Source organism: Mandrillus leucophaeus, unplaced genomic scaffold, assembly GCF_000951045.1.
Source record: "Mandrillus leucophaeus isolate KB7577 unplaced genomic scaffold, Mleu.le_1.0 Scaffold1176, whole genome shotgun sequence".
In the NCBI taxonomy this organism is placed as follows: Eukaryota; Metazoa; Chordata; class Mammalia; order Primates; family Cercopithecidae; genus Mandrillus; species Mandrillus leucophaeus.
This window is the reverse complement of record NW_012100054.1, coordinates 500,328-524,485: the sequence shown is the minus strand read 5'-3', so window position 1 is coordinate 524,485 and position 24,158 is coordinate 500,328. Positions and strand designations below refer to the sequence as shown.

Below are 24,158 nucleotides of genomic sequence, written 5' to 3'. Positions count from 1 at the left end.
AACAACCTTGAAAATATAGGCAGGAAATGAGAAATTATCTTAAAATGTCAAAGAGATTTAAAGAACCAATTAAATGAAGAATTAAATAAGAATGAAAAATAAGAATGATGAAATTTTAAAAACCATAGAAGATTGCCATTTCTGATTTCTGACAATATGGCAACCAAGATATTTTGGACCATTCTCCTACTGAAAATAACAAAAGATGCGGCTAAATCAGAAAAAAAAACAACAACGGCTGGGCGCAGTGGCTCATGCCTGTAATCCCAACACTTTGGGAGGCCGAAGCAGGCGGATCACCTGAGGTCAGGAGTTCGAGGCCAGCCTGGCCAATATGATGAAACCCTGTCTCTACTAAATATACGAAAATTAGTCTGGCATGGTTGTGGGCACCTGTAATCCCAGCTACTCGGGAGGCTGAGGCAGGAGAATCATTTGAACCCTGGAGGCGGAGGCTGCAGTGAGCTGAGATTGTGACACTGCACTCCAGCCTGGGTGACAGAGTGAGACTCTGTCTCAAAAAAAAAAGAAAACAACAATATCAAAAATAAAAACAAAACTAGAGGCATCAAAAAGCTAACAAGATAGTAACAAATAACCAAGCCAAAATATGAGAGCAAGTAGAAACACAGAAATAAGCATAGTGATAAAGCCAGTATTATTTATTCAAGAGAATTTCTAAATGTACTCTTACCTTGTGTGGTGATTCTGCCTCATATCCTCCTGTCTTGATGTCCTTATGAACAAAGCCGCAACCCCAAATGATTGTCCCTGTGCCCTGGGGATACTCAGCAAGTAAACTAGTCTGGATAAGGGCCAATTGGGAGCACACTTTCCTGAGCATCTCAGAATCAGATATGTTCCTTGACAGTCTAGACCACAGACAGCTGGACTCGCACAAGTGTGGGTTTGTGAAGCCTTAGGTGACAATATTGAAGTAGGATTGGGTGGGGTATGGAGAGCACACAACAGTTAGAAAGGGTAAGGCAATCTGTCATTCTTCCTACCTGCCTTTTCCACAACAAAGAGGGAGATGGAGCCGGCATGATGCTCACCCTCAGCTCCCGGAGAAGCCAGGCTACTAAGCTCAGGTCTACCCTGCAGTCCTCTCTGTTACTGAAGCCACCACATGCCTATTTCCTGCTACCATCTCCTTGCCAGTGGATGCACTGAGCTCAGTTCAGCTGTGCACCCACCCCGCCCCAACAATCTTTAATCACTCAGTGCACTGAAAACGCTTACTGCCCATACTCTTACATCAGTTAGGGCAGTTGTCCCAACCTTTTTGGCACCAGGGACTGGTTTCATGGAAGACAATTTTTCCATGGACAGGATAAGGGTGGGGGATGGTTTTGGGATGATTCAAGCACATCATGTTTATTATGCACTTTATTCCTATTATTATTACATTGTAATATACAATGAAATAATTATACAACTCACCATAATGTAGAATCAGTGGGAGCCCTGAGCTTGTTTTCCTGCAACGAGACGGTCCCATCCGTGGGTGATGGGAGACAGTGACAGATCATCAGGCATTGATTCTCATGAGGAACACACAACCTAGATCCTTCACATGCACAGTTCACAATAGGGTTCCCACTCCTATGAGAATGTAATGCCACTGCTGATCTGAAGGAAGCAGAGCTCAGGCGGTGATGCAAGTGATGGAAAGTGACTATAAATACAGATGAAGCCTCCACTGCTTGCCAGCCCACTGTTCACCTCCTGCTGTGTGGCCTGGGAGTTGAAGACCCTGAGTTAGGGAGCTTCTGTCTTCAAGTGACAGAAAGTTCAGCTCAAATGGACTTAGACAATAAAAGGGGACATTGTGGCTAGTAGTTCTTCTGGGGGTTCTCAGTTTACACACTAAAAGTTGATTCTGACTGATTTAGGAAATGACAAATTTGTTGAAAGGCTATTAGGTAGCCCAAAGGCTAGATAGGAAGAACCACTTCCAAAATTAGGTCCTAGTACCAGTCCGGTAAAGGCAGTGCTGCTGGTGGTCTTACATTCTGTCTTTGGAGGCAGGATACCAACTGCTACTCCTGAAACTGTTGCCATAAGCGCTACTGCTGCCACTACAGCTGCGCCCACCAGTGAATTCTCCACTGTCTTGGTGACTTCATTTCTCCAGCTTGGGATTCACAGGTTGGTCTGATGGTCAAATAGAGAAGAAATGCCTGTGCTTTAGCTGTGAAGCTGCCTGGGGCTGTGACTATATGGTCCTGGCTGTTTCTACATTGGAAGGCATCTCTGCCCCTCAGTGGTAAGCATGTGGTGAGATATCCCCAAACCCAGAAAGGTGTTCAGATAAGGTCCTTGCTCATGTGGCATTTACAGTCTTACAGTGAGGGAGACAGACAATAAGCAAGTAAACCAATAAAGAAAGATGATAATTCCAGGTAGTGATTAGCATTCTGAAGACTATAAGGACCTCCACAAATTCCAACCCTGATGTTGCCCCAGAAGCAAGAGAGGGGTGTACCGATCTGCAAGTTGATGTAAATCTAGGTAAAAACCATAAGAAACCCCTGGGCAGAGAGAAAGGGTGGCTGTGACCTGCTGTGGGTAAACCATAGGCTGAGCAGAGAAAGTCACTGTTAGGACATGGTGCAGGCAGAGTTGCAGGCTGTTTCCTCTCTCCAACCGCTGTTCTTGGCAGATAATCGCCTGGCCTGGCACCACCTTGAGACAAAATATCTGCTACGCGGAGGTGATAGGATAATATCAGGGCAGTGCCACAGCCTGGCCAGGGTGAGGAACAGATAACAATGGCAGCATCTGGCCTCTGAGCAATTCTACCCCCTGTCAGAAGGAGGTTACTTACAGAGGAGTTGTTTACGGAATTTGGGAGCTGACTGTATCCAGAGCAGGGATGAATGCACACTGCAGGATAGCAAGGATCAGTTAGAAGCAATGAACCAAGTGTGCATACATATATAACAGATACAGATGGGTCTTTAGAACACACTGGTGAATACAAAACATAATACCTACAACAAGGTCTATTGCACAATACTATTTGTGAAACATATAGTACACCAAATAATAACTTACATTTGACAATGTTACATTTTTAGACAAGGATATACATGTAATGCCTTATAGTGAATGAATATATGAAAGGAGAGGTAATGGAAATGGAAACCAGGGATTAATGGGGAAAATATCCGTGAAAGAAATGTAATAATAGTATACCATGAACTGAGGTATATGATTGACTTGATACTTTTCACATGAGGCATAAAAATTAAAGAAAGAATGGAGGAGTAGGAGGGAATTTATTAGCTGGCATCTCGGCTGCAGGTGGAGTGATCAACTTTAAATAGGGTGGTCAGAGAAGGCTTCTATAAAGAGATGACATCTAGGCTAAAGTCTCAGCAATGTGGCCAGTCATGTGATGGTCTGGGGCTGTGCACTCCAGGCAGAAGGAATAGCATATGCTAAGACCCTGTAACAGAAACATGACATCATTGAGGAACAAGGAAAAAGACAGGTGTGTTTGGAGCACAGCAAGTACATCAAAGTTGAGGTTTAATTTTAAAAGATGATCTGGCAAAGTCTTTCTTCGTTGATAAGTCTATACATACAGTTTGGAGTAATCAGTTTCACAGAATTGGTAATTGCTAGGGAGAAGTGAAGTCCTCTCTGGTTTTATGAAGACCCGGCTTGACAGGGAAGTGAGGCGTGAGCACCAGGCAATCAAACAATGGCAGAACCAAATTTGCACTTACAAGTGCAGAAGGAGCCGATTCTCACCACTGCGAAGACAAATTTTAGCAGGTGCAGCCTGCCATGCTGAGACCCCCATGCTGAAGGCTGGACAGCCCGTGTAAAGGACTGACTCGGCAGGGCTTTTGACACTAGCTGTCTCCACTGCGATCGTGCTTACAGCTTGTGCCCTCAACATTTCCGGGGCCACAGCTCCTAACTAGGACCACTTTCCACATCTTTGCCCTCTGGTGCTTGGGCTCTGGTCTCCTTCTGTCCTCTTTCCATATCTTGCCAGAAACTTGACATTTTTTGGTTTTCTTCAAAAGAGCACTCTGTGTATCAAAAATACAAACCTTAGGTTTTCACTCTGTCCTGGGGTGTCGACCTCTTGTCTCCCTGTCAAGTGCTGAACTGCTCCTTTTGCAAAAGAAAACAAAGAAAGAACAATAATAAGCTGTTTTTCATGAACAGAAGATCCTTGAGGACTGGGACCTACTCTACCTTGACTTCCATCTAACCTTGTGCCTAGAAAAATTGTTGGGCCCAAGGTAGGTGCTCCCTAAAATGGATTGAATGAGTTCTCACACACACACACACACACACACACACACCCCACATTCTTAAAATGGTGAAAAAATCACATCCTGCTTTCTATTGCAAAAGTTCCAACTAGAATTCATCTTTCCCAAGATAACTAGCATTAATATAGCTTTGCTCAACACCAATTATTGCTCACAAAGAATTAGTTTTCCTCACTGGAACTATTATGGGTCATAATAATAATGTTTATTGAGCACTGTGGGCCACATACTAAATTATCTTGCTTAAAACCTATAATAACCCTATGACTTATGTACTATCCCATCTTTATCTAAAAGAGGAGAAAAACTGAAGCTTAAAGAGACTTGCTAACTTCTACGTGATGGCTACAGCTGGGCTTTTCATCCCAGGTCAACCTGACTCCAGAACTCTTAGCCGACCTTCTGAAACTCAAGCCAATTTTATATAATGAAATATATTAAAGTTACATCTGAAGCAACTACTACTCTTCTGAATATTACTTTTTCTTTTGTAGACTAATCATTGGCATCCATATATTTAAGCATTTCTTAAGGAGTTCAATTTTTTCATAATATTGTACATTTAAAATATAATGTGTACAAGACAGCTTGAAAATAAGCAGCAGAGAAAGAATAGAAGTGAAATCTATTCTTTGCACTGAGCCTGTGTTTGCTTTAATTCTAGTTTCTGGTTTTGAAAATACTTTTTTGTCTATTTTTTCTTCTTTTTCTTTGTACTGATAGTTTAATTACTTATTTTGTGATCATAAAACAATGAGCATTGTGACAATTTTACTGCAGTAAATACTCTTTGTCTGAGTCTAGGTTTCCTAGAAATTATAGGCTGAGGCAAAATTTACATTCTAAAGCTTCACTAGAGGGGTGCAAACCCAAGGGAGCAGGAGTGAACGGGGGCAGGCCAATAATACAGGAAGGCAGGAAAGCAAAGAGAAGATTATTGGGCTGGTCTTGCTTCACTAGAAAGCACTATTGGTTGTTCTGTCACCTGGAAGTTTCCAGAGAGGCCCACATGGAAACATTTCTCAGAAGAATCCTTTGGAAGAGAAGAAGAGGAAGAATTTGTCTATGGGTTATTGCCTATCATCTGCCTCTTAGTACTTCAAATTTGCTTCACTGGGGCTCAGCACGGTGGCTGACGCCTGTAATCCCAGCACTTTGGGAGGCCAAGGTGGGCGGATCACTTGAGGCCAGGAGTTCGAGACCAGCCTGGCCAACATGGCGAAACCCCATCTCTACTAAAAACACAAAAATTAGCTGGGCGTGATGGTGGCGCCTGCAACCCCAGCTGCTTGGGATGCCGAGGCACAAGAATCTGAACCTGGGAGACAGAGGTTGCAGTGAGCGGAGATCCTGCCTCTGCACTCCAGACTGGGTGACAGAGTGAGATTCTGTTGCAAAAAAAAAAAAAAAAAGCAAAAAAAAAAAAATTTGTTTTGTTTCACTGGGCATCAGCTTCTAGCATTGTTACCTCGCCCCTTATATGAGTCTCAGAACACAAGTCAGCAAGCAGGCACAAGCCAGGGACACTTTCTTTCTGCCTGCAGCCTGGGGTCTCCAGGCCCTATCAAGGCAGTGCGCCCCCAGTGGTCCTGTTGTGTCTTGCACCTGGTGACAAGGAGGGCCCAGGGTAGGAGGGAGGAGGCCGGTGGTGTGAGGCGTGAGGCAGTGTGATCCTGAGCTGTGCCATGGAAGACCTGGGACACCTGGAGCAGCGGGCGGTAGGCCCAGCTGGCTAAGCAGGAGGAACACTGCAACAACATGGTTTCTGCAGTGAGAGAGTTCCAAGAGCTTCTCCACAATAATGACCAAAACCACCTCTCTGCACTCAAAAGAAGGTGATCTTTTTGGAGGGTCATTAGTAGCATTGAGCAGAAAACCATAGCTGAGGATCAATAACCTCAAACTGTCAGAACATTTTCATAACATGTCTCCTGGTGCACATGCAGGAGATTTTTCTTCAGTGAATATCTGTACGTACAGTCTCTGTAAGTGAACACTTTTAAATAATAGCTTTAAATGGTTGCTTGTCACTAAGTTTGGTTCTTTTCTTATAAATACGTCCAAAACTCATCTATCGATCCATAAATTCATCCTGGGGGAAAGTACCATTGAGTATCCCTATCACAATTGCCTCCTTGTTGAACTGGTAATAGACATCTCAGCAAACTCACAGGGAAACTAACAGTAAGAATTAAATGCTTTGAGGTATTTTAAACTTGGAGAGGCTAGTTAAATCCATGTTACTTTTAAACCCAAAATTTCCCATTGTTTCCAGGAGAGGGCACAAATTCATCTTATGCTTATTCTTAGTGCTTTTCACCACCTTTCTTGACTTTACCCCATGTATACACATGCACACTCCCACACATAAACATGTGCACCCTAACTCTTATTTTATAAAATGTCTGGTTATCTATTAATCAGCTTATGCAGCCATTTCAGAACCTATGCAAAGCAACTTTGAACAGACTCTTCACCCTGCTGCAAGATCCGGAGTGTCAACTGGGGCTTCATGAGGTTCCCATGTAGAGCTGGTTCCACTACTGCTAAATACATATGGCTTTAATTTACAGTCCAGTCCCTGTATCATTGTTTCCAATTGCCGATGGCATTGGTAGACCAACAGTGGTAATAGGAGTAGTCTCAGGCAATAAGGAGACACATTTTCTATAGAGAATTTTAAAACAATAATTAAATGGACTAAAAGCTGATTTGCTTTTACTATATTCACACATTGGTGATTCTACACAATAGTCAAATGCTATCCTCCTCCCCACTAAATCTTTTGTTGATCTGCAGTCTAAAAAATTTCTGTGGTTATCATTCAATTTCATAATAAATAAAATCAGCAATGTTACTGCTTATCTCTTAAGAAACACATTTTCTCCTTTAGTAATAACTCCTACGTGGGAGTTAACTCAGAGAAGACGACATAAATGGACTTATCTACACGCTCTTGTTTGAGAGTTAAGTTCCTGATGGTTCAGAATCATTCACATTTGTGCTTGCTTTGGGTATACGTCATGCTCCAACCAATGTGGGACTATCTGCTTCTGCATTTAAACACTAGATTTGGAATAAACGTCGGCAGTACAGCGATTGTGATGGGACTTGGGCTACCTCAATTCTCTCTCATCCAATTTAGCACTCTCATGAAAACTCACTTGGAGTTTTTATATACAATTAAAATTTAAAATAATAAAGCAGTGTAAACCACTTCTTTTGGTAACTGCAAGTTTATTTCACATGTGCAGTATTTCACACTTTGAATAATATCTTTAAAAATTGAAGTTGATGTCTTTTTTATTGTTCCTTTTCTTATGTAATTACTATTGCACAATAATGTTATTCATTTTTATGGCAGTCTAGTATGTAGGTGTATGTATTTTCTCTTTTGTTTGAAAAACATTAATGTAATTAAAAATATTAGTCCACTACTTTCCCCTTTTTTGATACTATAAAATGTATTTTATTATTTTATTTTTCATTTTTATTGGAATGATTACATATACAAAGTTCAATAAAATAAAAATCTCACCATGTTTCTTTTCAGTCCATTTTTCTTTTTATTCATTTCATTATTATTACCAAAAATAATGCTGTAAGGAGTAGTGGGGTGTTAAAAAATGATCTGCTGGATAACACCAGTCACACAAGGCATACTCTGCTTCCTTGCAGATCCTCTGGAGAGCTGCCCTGCCTGAGAACACTGCTCCCTGCTGCTCGGTGTGAATTCACCCTTGAGGCTTATAAACAGAGAATTAACCCTCACTCTTCCTTAAACTTATTCTTTTATTCAGAGAGATGTATCTAACTACAGTGTCAACTTTGTCTTGGTTCACACAGATCCCCAGGAACAGAGTGAGCAATCAGCGCATTTTTGTTGAGTGAAAGAAGGAATGTGATGTTACTTTGCACGTATTGGAGAGTGCACGCGCATGTGTTAATATATCTGAGTATTGTGTGCAAGTGTGGGTGTTCACAGCACAAAATCGGTTTGTCAAGAGTGAACATCGTATATTTTACTTCTCTTGTACCTACCCACCCCACATCCCCCACCACTTCCCAGCCGTGCCAGAGACACTACAGTTGCAGACTAACAAATTGACTTAGAAGGTCAGGACCCAAAATGCTATTCCAAAAATATTAAGAATGGCTAAGAAGTTAAAATCCAATCAAATAAAATTCCATTTTTTAATTCTTTTATAAGCACACTAGTTTTTTGTATGGGGAGGAGAGGTTACTCATTAGTAAATAAAATTCTCAATTTATCACAAGATACTACAACTGATACTAATCTTTGCCAACTGTTAATAATTTCTTTCTCATTCTTGTAACTGATACCCAGGGATGCATCTAATATATATTATAATTCCAACACATTTTAATTACCATTATATTTAAAGTAAGAAAGGAGGGGGAAATGTAGCTTTCAAAGACTCTGCGCAGCTCACCTAAGATGACCTTTCAAAGATAAGTGATATAAAACATTAAAGAACCTAAAACTTACATAGTCCAGCCTTGATGTGTAAATAAACGAGGCAGAGAGTATAGACTTGTCCAGAGTCTACAGTGTGAGGGTATAGCCAGGACCAGAAGCCTGCAATCCTTACTTCCACCCCAGTCTCTCATCCAACACAGCACAGCTTCCAATACAGAAGAAAATGACTCTGTTTTTGTTTGTTGTATCAAATTGTTTAAAGTATTTAAGATACATGCTTCAGATATCATCACACTGTCAGATAACAATATACAGAGCAATAAGAATTTGCAGATAACTTTGAGAATCACCTATTATAACACATACATTAACAAGAGAGAATGAATAAATATTTACTAAGTATCTACCACGTCCATGGCACGTGGCTCTTCCCTATAGAGACTACTGAATGAATAAATGATAGCATGAACCTACATAACACTCACCATAAGCCAGTCTGGTCTAAGTGCTTTACATTTATTAAGACATTTAATCTTCACAACTCTGTGAATATCTGTTATCACCATCCCCAGTTTACAGATAAGGAAATTGAGGCACAGAGAACTTCACCAAAGATCAGGCAGCCAGCAAACAGAACTTTACTACTTTGGTCATCTGACTCCATGGGTCATGCAAACTATGATCTACCTCTCATCTTAAGGAACAGAAACATAGGAAAAGGTTAATGGTAAGGCAGATTTAAATAACAGTTAATGATGACTATAATGGACAAAAGGCAATATCCAAGAGGCAAGTGAATAGTATAAGTTAGAGCTCTCTGTGAGTGCAAGCAACAGAAACTAAATATGAAATTGCTTAAATTATCTCAAAAGCTATTTATTTGCTGGCAATAGTAGAAGGCATTATAGAATGAATTTTGTCCCCCAAAATTCATGTGTTGAAGTCCTAACTCCCAGTACCTCCAAATATAACCATATTTGACATAGGACCTTTAAAGAGCTAATTAAGGTAAATTGAGGCCATTCGGATGGATCCCAATCTAATCTAACTGGCGTCCCTATAAGAAAGTGAGATTAGGACAAACACACGCAGAGGGAAGGCCATGTGAAGATGCAGAGAGGAGGGCTATGTGCAAGCAAGAAGAGAGTTCCCAGAGTGCAACCAATCCCCATGACACCTGGATCTCAGATTTCTAGTCTCCAAAGTCACAAGAAATTAAATTCCCATTTTCAGCCACCCAATCTGTGATACTTTGTTAATGCAGCCCAAGCATAGGAAAATAGAAAAATATTGGGCATTTCATAGAATTAAAGAGTTACAGGAAACAGTCGCAGCCAGGAATCTCAAGGACTAGAACAAGGACCTCAACAACTGCAGGATACACACACTATCCTCCCCACACTTCCAGCTTCAGAATTTAAAAATGCCAAGGATGGCCTCAACTGATCCAGTTGAAGTTGCATTCCCAACCCTAAGCCAATCACTTAATTCTCCTATTTCAGTGAGGCATCTCTACCATCCTTGGCTGGTCTGTGTCCCCAGATCCTCTTGTGGTTCGGTTTCCCAAGAGAGTAAACCTGGTTTCTGCCAGGACAGGAGAGAGGCTGCTAAGAGATGAGGAAGGAATCCAGAGGTCTGAGTACTTTCTCTAAAGACTTTCCATAAACCTCCCATTTTCGGCTCCACCTCTTACCTTTTCTTTCAGAAGAATCTGGTGCCTCCAATTCTGGGGACTTTCTGCTGTGCTTTACCATGAACTAACTTCCTTCTGAAGCTCCCCATCTGCTGATACTGCAGTTCCAGCCCCTGTCCATGTCCATCTCCAAAAATGAGATGACATGGACTTTTCATCTATTCTTTCTGTCTTGTGGACTTGGGCCTTTTTGGCTTCTTTGCTGTCATTTTAGTAGCATTTTGAAAGGATCAAAGAAAAACACAGGTTTTTAAACTGCAATGTTTAACCAGAAGTCTATTTTGGGGACTTTCAAATAATCCCCTGTGAGGTGCCACAGTGGCTTCCTTCTGGCTTGGGAAGGTGGCAGTAGCACAAAGGACAGACAATAGCACAGAGAACAGACTAGGAAAAGAAGAGTAGGCAGGCTCTGGCCTCCACCCCTACATCAAGCAGAAAATCTCTGCTTTTTATGTTCTATATATTGGCTTTCTAAGATTTCATTTGAAGAAAGAGACTTTAACTAAAAATAGAAACTCTTAAAACCACTGTGCAATACCAGGCTGCCTCCTACATATTTTGAAGAGTTTAAATCATGGTGTACATACGTGTATTGTGGTTTTCTTTTTCATTAAATTGTGTTATAAACATGTATCCATATTTCTGTGGCTTTTTCATCATCAATTTCTTAACCTAGTGCCTGGCACGTGATAGGCCCTTAGTAAATAGTGATTGATTGAGTGAATGGATTATATTTAACAGCTGCTTCTAATTTATTTGTAATTATAGAGAATAACCTGTTTCATTCATTCATTTATTCACCCAACACATATTTATTCAATACCTATTATATGCCAGGCACTGGTGGATGGTGCTGAGAATACAGGAATGAATAAGGCAGACCGTCCTTTCCACACAGAGTCAACAGTCTGAGGGGGGAATCTGACAGGTGAATTGACAATCACAATACGTAAGTGTAAAAGCTATGGGAAACAAAAAGCATCTACAGGAGCACATCATAGGGGTCCCTAATGCAGACCTGAAAGTTGGGGAAGGCTCCCTGGAGGAAAAGACTTAAGGTGAATCCTAAAAAACTAACAAAACAGTTTCTGGTTCAGCACGTAAGAAATTTGGAAGTTGCCACTCTTTCCTAACAAGTAAAAAGCTGAACAAACTGAAAAATCAAATTAGCCAGGCATAGTGGTGCACACCTGTGGTCCCAACTACTCGGGAGGCTGAGGCATAAGAATCGCTTGAGCCTGGGAGGTGGAGGTTGTAGTAAGCTGAGATCGCACCATTGCACTCCAGCCTGGGTGACAGAGTGAGGCTCTTGTTCTCAAAAACACAAAACAAAACAAAAAAAAAAACAGTGAAAAATCAACAACCCTTCTTAGCTCTATAAGAGAAGTGATGGCACAGGGCAAATTGCTTCCCCCAGAATTGGGGAGACCAACAGGCAAATACAGAGAATCACAACTTCCAGAGCAAAACCTCCGTGGGAACCAGTGGAGCCAGTTCTGAGACAAGTATGAACAAGTCAGAGAGAGAAAAACTCCAAGGGAACTGAATCATAAGGAAGTCCCCACACTTTTGTGAGTTTTACCTCCAGGAGCACTACCAGGTCTCATAGCGAATATTAGGGGAAAAATCCCCTCCTGCTTCCAGCAGAGGGAGGGGAAGAGGAGTCATTTTGAGAAATACTAGAGCATTATGTTCTTAACAAGGTCTATCCTCAGGAGAAACTATGTAACCAGAGCCTGACCTGCTAGGGTTTCATCAGAGCATAACTGACATAAGGCAAGGGAAATATCCAACTCAAGTCCATTCCAGCCATCCTGTCCCACCTAAGGTGAGGTGGGGGAAGGGACCTAGAGGCCTGTAAAGTTCACAATCCAGAGTAACGGGCTCACTGAAAGCCTGAGGAGAATACTTCCCCTCCCAGCACATCTTACCACCACATTACTAAAGGCCTATTGACAGCAGTTCCTTTTACCCAGGACACCTATTGTATCCTGTTATCCAAAAAAAAAAAACAAAAAATACAAGACATACAAAAAAGCAAAAAACCCCACAGTCTGAAGAGACAGAACAAGTATCAGAATCAGACTCAGATATGGCAGAGATGTTGAAATTATCAAACCAGAAACTTAAAACCAGTATGATTGATGTACTCAGGCTTTAATGCATAAAGAGGACAACATGCAAGAACAGATGGGCAAGGTAAGCAGAGAAATGGAAATTCTAAGAAAGAACCAAAAAGAAATGCTACAGATCAAAAACATTGCAATAGAAATGAAAAATGTAGGCTGGACATGGTGGCTCATGCCTGTAGTCCCAGCACTTTGGGAGGCCAAAGCAGGCAGATCACATGAGTCCAGGAGTTCAAGACTAGTTTGGACAACATGGCAAAACCTCATCTCTACAAAAAATACAAAAATTAGCAGGGCATGGTGGCATGCCTGTAGTCTGAGCTAGTTGAGAGGCTAAGGCAGGAGGATCACTTGAAGCTGGGAAGTCGAGGTTGCAGTGAGCCATGTTTGCCCCACTGCACTCTAGCCTGGGTGACAAAGCAAGACCATATCTCAAATAATAATAATAATAATAATAATAATAAAGAAAAGAAAAATGCCATTGATGGGCTCATTAGTAGAATGAACCTGGCTGAGGAAAGAATCTCTGAGCATAAGGATATCTCAGTAAAAACTTCCCAAACTGATAAGCACAGAGAAAAAAAGACTAAAAAAAAAAAACCCAAAGGGACTAAAATACCCCCTTTTAAAAAAAAAAAAAAAAAAAAAAAAAAAAAAAAAAAAAAAAAAAAAAAAAAAAAAAAAAAAAAAAGCCCAGAATCTCTAAGAACTCTGAAACAATTACAAATGGTATAACATATGTGTAATGGGACTATCAGAAGGAAAAGAAACAGAGAAAGGAACAGAAGAAATATTTGATATGATAAGGACTAAGAATTTCCAAAAATTAATATCAGACACCAAACCACAAATCCAGGCATCTCAGAGAACACTAAGCATGATAAATGCCAGAAAAGCTACACCTAGGTATACCACTTTCAAAGTACAGAAAATCAATATAAGGAGAAAATTCTACAAGAAGCCAGAGAAAAAACACCTTTCGTATAGAAAAGCAAAGATAAGAATTACATCTGACTTCTCCTCAGAAATCATGTAAGTAAGAAGAAAGTGGAATTAAATATATAAATTGTTGAGAGAAAAAAAATGCACCAACCTAGCATTCTGTACTATGCAAAATTATCCTCCAAAAATAAGGCGAAACAAACGCTTTCTCAGACAAACATTGAGGAAATGTGTTGTCAAAGAAGTCTTAAGAGGGAAAGAAAATGATATAGTCAGAAACTCAAATCTACATAAAGAAAGGAAGAACATTAAAGGAGGAATTAGTAAAGGTAAAGTTAAAACTTTTATTTTCTTTATTTTTAATTGATCTAACAAATAATGGCTTACTCAAAATAATAATAGCCACACTGTATTAGATTATGTATGCTTACCTATGCATATTTTTTCATATATATTTTCTTATATATGCTTATATATAACTGAAATGAATGACAACAATGATACAAGGGATATGAGGGAAGAATTGGGGTTATTTTGTTATAAGTCATCATACCATCTGTGCAGCAGTATAATACTGTTTGTAAGAAGACTTGCGTTATTTCTAAATGGGTATTGCAAACTCTAGGGCAACCACTAAAAGAGGTTTTTAAAAGTACAACTAATTTGCTAAGGAGAAAAAAATGAAATCATAAAATTCTCAATTAAACCACAAGAGTCAGAATAAGAGTGGAAAACAAACATAGGAACAAAGAACAAGGGCAACAAATGAAAAAGACACTAACATCATAGATATTAATCTAACTACATCAATAATCACTTTGAACATCAACGGCCTAATCGCACCATTTAAAAGACAGAGAGGAAGGGCATAATGGCTCATGCCTAGAATCCAAGAACTTTGGGAGGCTGAGGCAGGAGGATTGCTTGAGACCAAGAGTTTGAGATCAGCCTAGACAACATAGTGAGATCCCATCTGTACAATTTTTTTTTTTAATTAGCCAAGCATCATGGTACATGCCTGTAGTCCTAGTTATTCAGGAGAATGAGGCAGAAGGATCACTTGAGCTTAGGTGTTTGAGGATGCAGTGAGCTGTAATTGTGCCAGTGCAACCCAGACTGGGCAATGGAATGAGGCCCTATCTCTTAAATAACTACATAAATTAAAAAATAAAAATAAAAACAGACATTATCAGAATGAACCAAAAAAACAAGACCAAACTATATGTTATCTACAATAAACTCACTTTAAATAAAATACATATATACGTTAAAAGTAAATAGATGGAGAATAATGTATTATCTAATCAAAAGAAAGCAGAAGCAGCTATATTAATTTTAGACAAAGCAGACTTCTGAGCAAGGTAAGTTGTCAGGGATAAAGAGAGGCATTACAGACCAGGCATGGTGGCTCACACCTGTAATCCCAGCACTTTGGGAGGCTAAGGTGAGTGGATCACTTGAGCTCAGGAGTAAGAGACCAGCCTGGGCAACATGCTGAAACCCCATCTCTACTAAAAAATACAAAAAAATTAGCTGGGCATGGTGATGTGCACCTGTGGTCACAGCCACTCAGGAGGCTGAGGTGGGAGGATCACTTGAGCCCGAGGGGGCAGAGGTTGCAGTGATCTGTGATCATGCCACTGCACTCCAGCCTGGATGACAGAGCAAGACCCTGTCTCAAAAAAAAAAAAAAAAGAGGGGGAGAGAGAGAGAGACATTACATAATGATAAAGGGGTCAATTCTCCAAGAAGATAGAATAATCTTTAATGTATATACACCTAACAACAGAGCATTAAAATCCATGAGGCAAAAACTGATAGAACTGCAAGGAGTAATAGAGAATCCACTATTATAATTGGAGACTTTAACACCCTTTTATAGGAAATGGGCAGATCCAGGAGGCAGCAAATCAGTACAGACATAATTGAACTCAACAACACTATCAATCAACTAGATATAATGAACATTTAGAGACTACTTCATCCAGCAATAGCAGAACACACAATCTTCTCAAGCTCCCATGGAATATTCACATGGATAGACCACACTCTGGGCCATAAAACACACCACAACAAATTTAAAAGAATAGAAATCATAAGGCTGGGCACAGCGGCTCACGCCTGTAATCGCAACACTTTGGGAGGCCGAGGGAGGCAGATCACTTGAGGTCAGGAGTTCGAGACTAGCCTGGCCAACATGGTGAAACCCCGTCTCTACTAAAAATACAAAAGGAGCTGGGCGTGGTGGCAGGCACTTATAGCCCCAGTTACTCGGGAGGCTGAGGCAGGAGAATCGCTTGAACCCAGGAGGTAGAGGTTGCAGTGAACCGAGATTGCACCACTGCACTCCAGCCCCTGGGCAATGGAGTGAGACTCTGTCTCAAAAAAAAAAAAAAAAAAGAATAGAAATCATACAATGTCTGTTCTCAGATCACCACAGAATTAACCTGGAAATCAGAATTAACCTGGAAAACAGAAAGATAGCTGTAAAGTCCCAAAATACTTGGGAGATTAAACAACATATTTGTAAATAACACATGAATTAAAAAAAGAATTATTGGGCTGGGTGCAGTGGCTCATGCCTGTAATACCAGCACTTTGGGAGGCCAAGGCAGGTGGATCAACTGAAGTCAGGAGTTCAAGACCAGCATGGCCAACATGGCAAAACCTCATCTCTACTAAAAATACAAAAATTAGCCAGGCTTGGTAGTGCACGCCTGTAATCCCAGCTACTCGGGAGGCTGAGGCAGGAGAACCACTTGAACCCAAGAGGGTACTGTGCCATTGCACCCCAGCCTGGATGACAAGAGTGAAAAAAAAAAAGGAAAAAGAAATCTCATGAGACATTTTAAAATATTTTGAAATAAATGAAAATGAAAATAGAACTCACCAAAATCAAAATTTGTGAGAAGTTGCAAAGGCAGTGCCTAAGAGAACTTTATTGCATTGGATACTTACATTAGAAAAGAAGAAAGACTTGAAAGCAATCATCTTAGCTTCTACCTTAGGGAACTAAAAAGGGGGAATAAATAAAATCCAAAATAAGCAGAAGAAAAAGAATAATAAAAAACTAGAGAAGAGCACGCCTATAATCCCAGCACTTTGGGAAGCTAAGGCGGGCGGATTACTTGAAGTCAGGAGATTGAGACCATCCTGGCTAACATGGTGAAACCCCATCTCTACTAAAAATACAAAAGTTAGCTGGGTGTAGTGGCTTGCACCTGTAGTCCCAGCTACTCAGGAGACTGAGGCAGGAGAATGCCGTGAACCCGGGAGGCAGAGCTTACAGTGAGCCGAGATTGTGCCACTGCACTTCAGCCTTGGCTACAGAGCAAGACTCCATCTCAAAAAAAATTGGAGAAGAAATCAATGAAATTGAAAGTAGGAAATCAGTAGAGAAAATCAACAAAACTAAAAGCCAATTCTATGCAAAGATCAATAAAATTGTTAAGTCTTTAACCAGGCTAAGAGAAAGAGAAAGAGGACACAAATTACTAATGTCGGAAATTAAAAGGGGGCATCACTACGGCTTCCATGGACATTAGAAGAATTTTAAAAAATACTATGAACAACTTTATGTTTATAAATTTGATAACCTACATGAGATGAACCAATTCCTTGAAAGACACAATATGCCAAAAGTCACACAAGAAGAAATACACAATCTGAATAGAACTATATCTATTAAGAAATTAAAGCAAAAATTAGTAAACTTCCAAAACCATCAGGAAAACTTCCAGAAACCATCAGGCCTAGATGGGTTTACTGGTGAATTCTATCAAACACTTAAGAAACAAATCACACTAATTCTTTTAAATTTCTTTCAGGAGACAGAGCAGAGGGAATACTTCTGAACTTATTCTATGAGGCCAACATTATCCTAATACCAAAACCAGACAAAGGTATCATAAGAAATGAAAACTATAGGACGGGCACGGTGGCTCATGCCTGTAATTCCAGCGCTTTGGGAGGCCGAGGCTGGTGGATCACCTGAGGTCAGGAGTTCAAGACCAGCCTGGCTAACATGGAGAAACCCTGTCTCTACTAAAAATATAAAAATTAGCTGGGCATGGTAGCGTGCGCCTGTAATCCCAGCTACTCGGGAGGCCGAGAGGAGAATCGCTTGAACCCGGGAGGCAGAGGTTGCAGTGAGCCGGGATCGTGCCAGTGCTCTCCAGCCTGGGTGACAGAGCAAGACTCCATCTCAAAAAAAAAAAAAAAAAAGAAATGAAAACTGTAGACCAATATCTCTCATAAACATACTTGCAAAAAATCCTCAGCAAAATATTAGCAAATTGAATCCAACAACATATAAAAAGACTCATACACTACAACCAAGTGGAATTTATCCAGGTAGGCAAGGCTGGTTCAACATTTGAAAATCAATTAACCCATTTATACCTGAGGTTACAATTCTTTTAATTTTGCAATCAGACCTTGGAGATGACCTTGAGCAGTAAGATAAAAATTACTCCCACATGCTTAACGTTTCAATAATGGAACACTAGGCACAAATGGGATTGTAATCCATCACATCAACAGGCCAAATTTAGAAATTACAAAATCATATACATTGACGCATAAAAGCATTTAACAAAATCTAACACTCACTTATGGTAAAGGCTTTCAGCAAACTAGGACTAGAAAGGGAATTTCCTCAACTTAATAAAGATTGTCTACAAAAACCACACAGCTAACATCATACTTAATTGTGAGGAACTTGATACATTCCTACTAAGTTCAGGAAGTAGGCAAGAATATCCCCTCTCATGTCTGTGCTTAACATTATACTGGAAAGTCCTAGCTAATGCAATAAGATAAGAATATGATGTAAAATGTACACAGATTAGGAAGGAGGAAATAAAACTGTGACAGATAACATGATTGCCTGTGTAGAAATTTCAAAAAAACTGACAAAGAATACCCTCCTAGAACTAGTAAGGGATTATAGAAAGGTTTTAGGGTACAAAGTTAATATATAAAAGTGAATCACTTTCTTATGTAAACAACAAACAAGTAAAATTTGAAACTGAAAACACAGTACCATTTACATTAGTGCTCCCAAATATGAAATACTTAGGTATAAATCTAACAAAATGAGAAAAACTACAAAACTCTGATTAAAGAAGTAAAACAACTAAATAAATGGAGAGATATTTCATGTTTATAAATAGAATGACTCAATATTGTCAAGATATCAGTTCTTCCCAATTTGATTTATAAATTTAACGCAATGACAATCAAAATTCCAGCAAAGTATTTTGTGGATATCAACAAACTGATTCTAAAGGCAAAAGACACAAAATAGCCAACCCAGTATTAAAGGAAAAGAATAAAATTGGAGGACTGACCCTATTCAACTTTAAGACTTACTACAAAGCTACAGTAATCAAGACAATGTGTGTTAGTGAAAGAACAGACAAATAGACCAGTGGAGTAGAATAGACAGCCCACAAGTTGACTCACATAAGTATAGTCAACTGATCTTTGACAAAGGAGCAAAGGCAATACAATAGACAAAGATAGTCTTTTCAAGAAATGTTTCTGGAACAACTGGACATTAGCATGCCAGAAAGTGAATCTAGACACAGAGCTTATACCCTTCATGAAAATAAACTCAAAATGGATCACATATCTAAATGTAAAACACAAAACTTTAAAACTCCTAGAATAAAATGTAAGAGAAAATTTGAATGACCTTGGGTTTGGCACTGACTTTTTAGATGTGAAACAAAAGGCAACATCTATGACAGAAACAACCGATAAGCTGGACTTCATTAAAATAAAATTTTCCTGCTCTCCAAAAGACAACGACAAGAGAATAAGACAAGTGACACACTGGAAGAAAATGTTTCCAAAAGACATCTCTGATAAAGGACTGTTATCCAAATTGTACAAAAAGCTCTTAAAACTCAACAATAAGAAAATTAAAAACCCAGTTAAAAAAATGAACCAAAGACCTTAACATATGCCTTACCAAAGAAGTCACATGGATGGCACGTAAGAATACAAAAAGATACTCCACATCATATGTCATCAAGGAAATGAAAATCAAAACCATGAGACACCACCACACACCTGTTAGAATAGCCAAAATCTTAACACTCACAACATCAAATGCTGGAAAGGATGTGAGGTAACAGGAACTCTCACTCATTGCTGGTGGGAATAAAATTGGAAGGCAATTCGTCAGTTTCTTACAAAACTAACCATACCCTTTGATCCAGCCATAACACTCCTTGGTATTTACCCAAAGGAGTTGAAAACTTATGTCCCCACAAAAACCTGTATGTGAAGATTTATGGGAGCTTTATTCATAATTGCCAAAACTTGGAAGCTCCAAGATGACCTTCAGTAAGTGAATGGATAGGTAAACTGTGGTACTTCCAGATAACAAAACATTATTTAGTACCAAAAAGAAATGAGCTATCAAACCATGAAAATACATGAAGGAAACTTAAATGCATATTACTAAGTGATAAAAGTCAATCTGAAAAGGCTGCTCTGGCCGGGCATGGTGGCTTATGCCTGTAATCCTAGCACTTTGGAGGCTGAGGCGGGTGGATCGCCTGAGGTCAGGAGTTTGAGACTAACCTGGCCAACATGGCGGAACCCCATCTCTACTAAAACATACAAAAGTTAGCTAGGTGTGGTGGCAGGCGCCTGTAATCCCAGCTACTCGGGAGGCTGAGGCAGGAAAATTACTTGAACCTGGGAGGTGGAGGTTGCAGTGAGCCTAGACTGGGCCATTGCACTCCAGCCTGGGAGACAGAGTAAGACGCCATCTCAAAATAAATAAATTAAATTAAATGTGTAAATAAACAGGACATATCACTTGTGGAAGGGAAGACAAATGCCCCATACAGAGGGAGCAGAGGGAGTAGCATGTGCATGGGCTGGGGACAGAGGAGGCTGTGTGGCACATTTGAGGACCTGAAAGAGATTCAGGCTGACTAGAGGGCAGAGTGCACATGGGTGAGAATCCAGATGTGAACTGGATAAGCATTCCAGGTAGGAGCCAGGGAATGAAAGGTCTTGTGAGCCCCTGTGTTTGGCCTCCATCCTGAGGGAATAGGAAACCGCTAAGCAATCTTAGGATAAAACTTGCTTGTCATTTCAGGGCTGGATCCTGTAGACCCTGTAAGTCATGATGGGTCTGCAACTCACCCCTATGAGTAATGGGGACTACGGAAGGTTTTAAGTAAGGAGATGATATGACCATATTTGCATTTAAAAACAACAACACTGGCTGGGTAACAGTGTAAGAATAGATGGAGAGGAAAAGGCAAGACTTCCTGTAAGGAAGACCACTTAGGGTTAGCAGAGAATATAAGACAGTGACAATGAGGATGAAGAGAGGTAGATGATTTTAAGAAACAGACACAGGCAATAAGCCTTGGTGGCTGGGAATGAGGGAGAATAGAGGCTTGAATGATGTTTGATTTCTCGCTTAGACAATGGCTGGCAATTTATTAAGATAGAGACCACAGGATGGGGGCCCATAATGAGTTCAGTTGTACACATTGGGGTTCAGGTGCCTGGGAACATCCAAGCAGAGGTGGAAATATGGCTCAGAAGCCCAAGAGAGAGGACGGGGCTGCACATGAGGATCTGGGTGTCCTCAGCACAGAAGTGGTGATATAGAGCTGAAGAGGAGCCACTAGATCCTTCAGGGAGAGATGGGGAGAAGGGAGGAGGAATGTGGTTAGATCCCCAAGGCATGTGGATAGTTAAGGATGGGCAGAGGAAGACAAGCCTGCCAAGGAATGAGAAAGAGCAGCCAGAGGTGTTGGATGAAATAAGGAGAGAAAGTCAATGTGTCAACATGGTATGGGCTGCAAAGTGGCTATAAGATCATTGGTGGGCTTGATGAGCCAGTCCCAAGTAGAACGATGGAATGGAAGCCAGGTTGCTGTGGATGTAGAAGCATCTGAATTTCAGAAAAAAACATTTAGGTAAGATTTTCAAGAAGTATAGCTGAAAGGAGAAGAGAAAGGTAGAAGCAGCTGGCGGGGAGCAGGCAGCAGGCAAAAGAGACATGAGATCATTTGGATGCTACCAGTGGCTCCATAGCACCACATATATAAAAACAAAGCAGGCCAGGTGATATGGTTTGGCTGTATCCCCACCCAAATCTCATCTTGAATTGTAATCCCCATAATCCCTACGTGTTGTGGGAGGGACCTGGTGGGAGGTAATTGAATCATGGGGGTGGTTTCCCCCATGCTGATCTTGTGATAGTGAGTGAGTTCTCATGAGAGCTGATGGTTTCATAAGCGTCTGACATTTCCCCTGCTGGCTCTCATTTTCTCTCCTGCCGCCCTATGAAGAGGTGCCTTCCTCCAAGATTGTAAGTTTCCTGAGGCCTCCCCAACTATGCGTAACTGTGAGTCAATTAAACCTCTTTTCTTTATAAATTATCCAGTCTCGGGTATTTCTTCATAGCAGCATGAGAACGGACTAATACACAAGGCATGGTGACTCACACCTACAATATCAGTACTTCGGGAGGTCAAAGCAGGTAGATCATTTGAGCCCAGGAGTTTGAGAACAGCCTGGGCAACATGGTGAAACTGCATGTCTACAAAAAAATATGAAAAATTAGCCAGATGTAGTGGTGCCTGCCTGTAGTCCCAGTTAATCGGGAGGCTGAGGTGGGAGAATCACTTGAGACGAGGAGGTTGAGGCTGCAGTGAGCTGTGATTCCACCACTGCCCTTCAGCCTGGGCAACTGAGTGAGACCTTGTCTCAAAAATAAAAATTAAAAACAAAACAAAAACACACGAAAAAAACAAAAGCAAAGCCAACAAAACTCTCCAGTCTATTGCTATTCAAGGCCCTCCAAAGTTTAAGTCTAACCAGCTTCATTTCTGCCTTTGTCTGAATGTTTGTGTTCCCCCCAAAATTCCCATGTCGAAATCCTAATCCCCAAAATGGTAATATTAGGACCTAGGGTCTTTGGAAAGTAGTTAGGTCACGAGGGTACAGCCCTCATGAATGGGATTAGTGCCCTTATAAAAGAAGTCCCTTTTGCCCCTTCCACCCTGTGAGGACACAGTGAGAAAACATCTGTGAACCAGTATGTGGGTCCTCACCAGACACTGAGCCTTCCAGCACCTTGATGCTGAACTTCCCTGCCTCCAGAATTGGCAGAAATCAGTTTCTGTTGTTTATAGTCTATCCAGTCTGTGGTATTTTGTTACAGCAGTCCAAATGAACTAAGACAATTTCCTTCTATTCTCCACTCCTCTGACCCCATGCTTCAGCCAAACAGGTTAATCACTGTTCCCCACATAAACTACAGACTTAACTATCTCCATTTCTGGGTTGATGTTGTTTCCTCCACCTGAAATGGCCATTGCTAAGCCCTGGTATAACCCTCCCACCTGCACTGATCTTCTCTGGCTTTAGGAACCTCACAACTCTCCATACTGAGAACCTTAGCACTCATTGTTTGTCTCACTCTGATGTCCCTCCTTATCTTCTGTATCTAAGATACTTGGATCTTACTCACATGCCCTTATTTCACTTTAAATTTCTTGGGGATGTGGGTTGTAGCTTACCTAACATTTTGTAAGCTCTTCTTATGCAGTAAGGGTTCAATAAATGTGAATAAATAAGTGAATGAACGAAAGTGTCAATTTAAAAAGTCAATATTTAGGGTATAATAAAATCTATTTTTAAAAAAATTCAAATACACAGAGATACAAGGGAGGGCTAAGGGCTGAGGGAGGAGGCAATTGGGGATTTCTATCCTTTGATCTAGGTCAAAGGATAGAAAGTAGAAGATATGTAGGCTGAACAAGTCTAGGGATGTAATATGCAAGTGAGGACTATAGTTAATAATATTGTATTGTATTTAAATTTTTTGCTAAAAGAGCAAATGTAGTTGATCTTGCCACACACATAAAAATGGGTAATTACGTGAGATGATGGATATGTTTATATTCTTGACTATAGTAACAATTTCACGATGTATATGCATAGCAAAACATCACGTAGTACACCTTAAATAAACACAATGAAATTTTTAAAGTATCAGTTATCATGGATCATGGGTGTGTTTCTTTATCATACACAGTTGATGCCTTAGCAAGAGGTAACCCTCACTCCAATCCTGTTCTGGGCCCCTGCATTCTTATTAAATAGTAACTCCCCCATGGAATGACACACACATTGTGTACCAAGTAGATAATTTGTGTACCAAGTAGATAATTTGATTCACTCTTCAGTCCAATGAGGTGGCTACTTTCATTACCCCATTTTATAGATGAGGAAATTAAGGCTCAGAGAAGTTAAGTAATCTCCCCAAGGTCATGCAACTAGTGAGTGGTTAAACCAAGTTTCCAAACACACATATGTGGGCCATTGAAGACTGTGATCTTATCCAGGACCCCACACTGCCATGGCTTCCATTGCTGACTTGAAGAATGAAAAAAACAATAATAATTTTAGGAAATACTCTAACAGTGCTCTTAGTAATAGTCATACAAAAGCTTGTAAAATATGCTACTTTAGGAAGCTGTCAGATGGGCAGAAAAATCAGTGGATTCTGTCATTTTTCTTTCTTTACATTCAGTAATGAGTAAACAGCATAAACAACAGGAACCTCCTAGAAATAGCCAGGTAGAATATAGTCGATGAAAACACGAAAT

General features: G+C 40.3%; 1 long non-coding RNA gene across 1 annotated transcript in view; it reads right to left on the bottom strand.

Moving 5' to 3' along the window:
* The window catches only part of LOC105554730, a 15,987-nt gene extending 5,332 nt beyond the window's left edge, over positions 1–10,655 (bottom strand). Inside the window, exons 1-3 of the long non-coding RNA XR_001008371.1 lie at positions 10,433–10,655; positions 4,071–4,134; positions 695–918 (exon numbers count right to left, since the gene is read on the bottom strand). This is a non-coding gene — a long non-coding RNA (uncharacterized LOC105554730). The remainder of the gene's footprint in view (positions 1–694; positions 919–4,070; positions 4,135–10,432) is intronic.
* Positions 10,656–24,158: the final 13,503 nt, after the last annotated feature.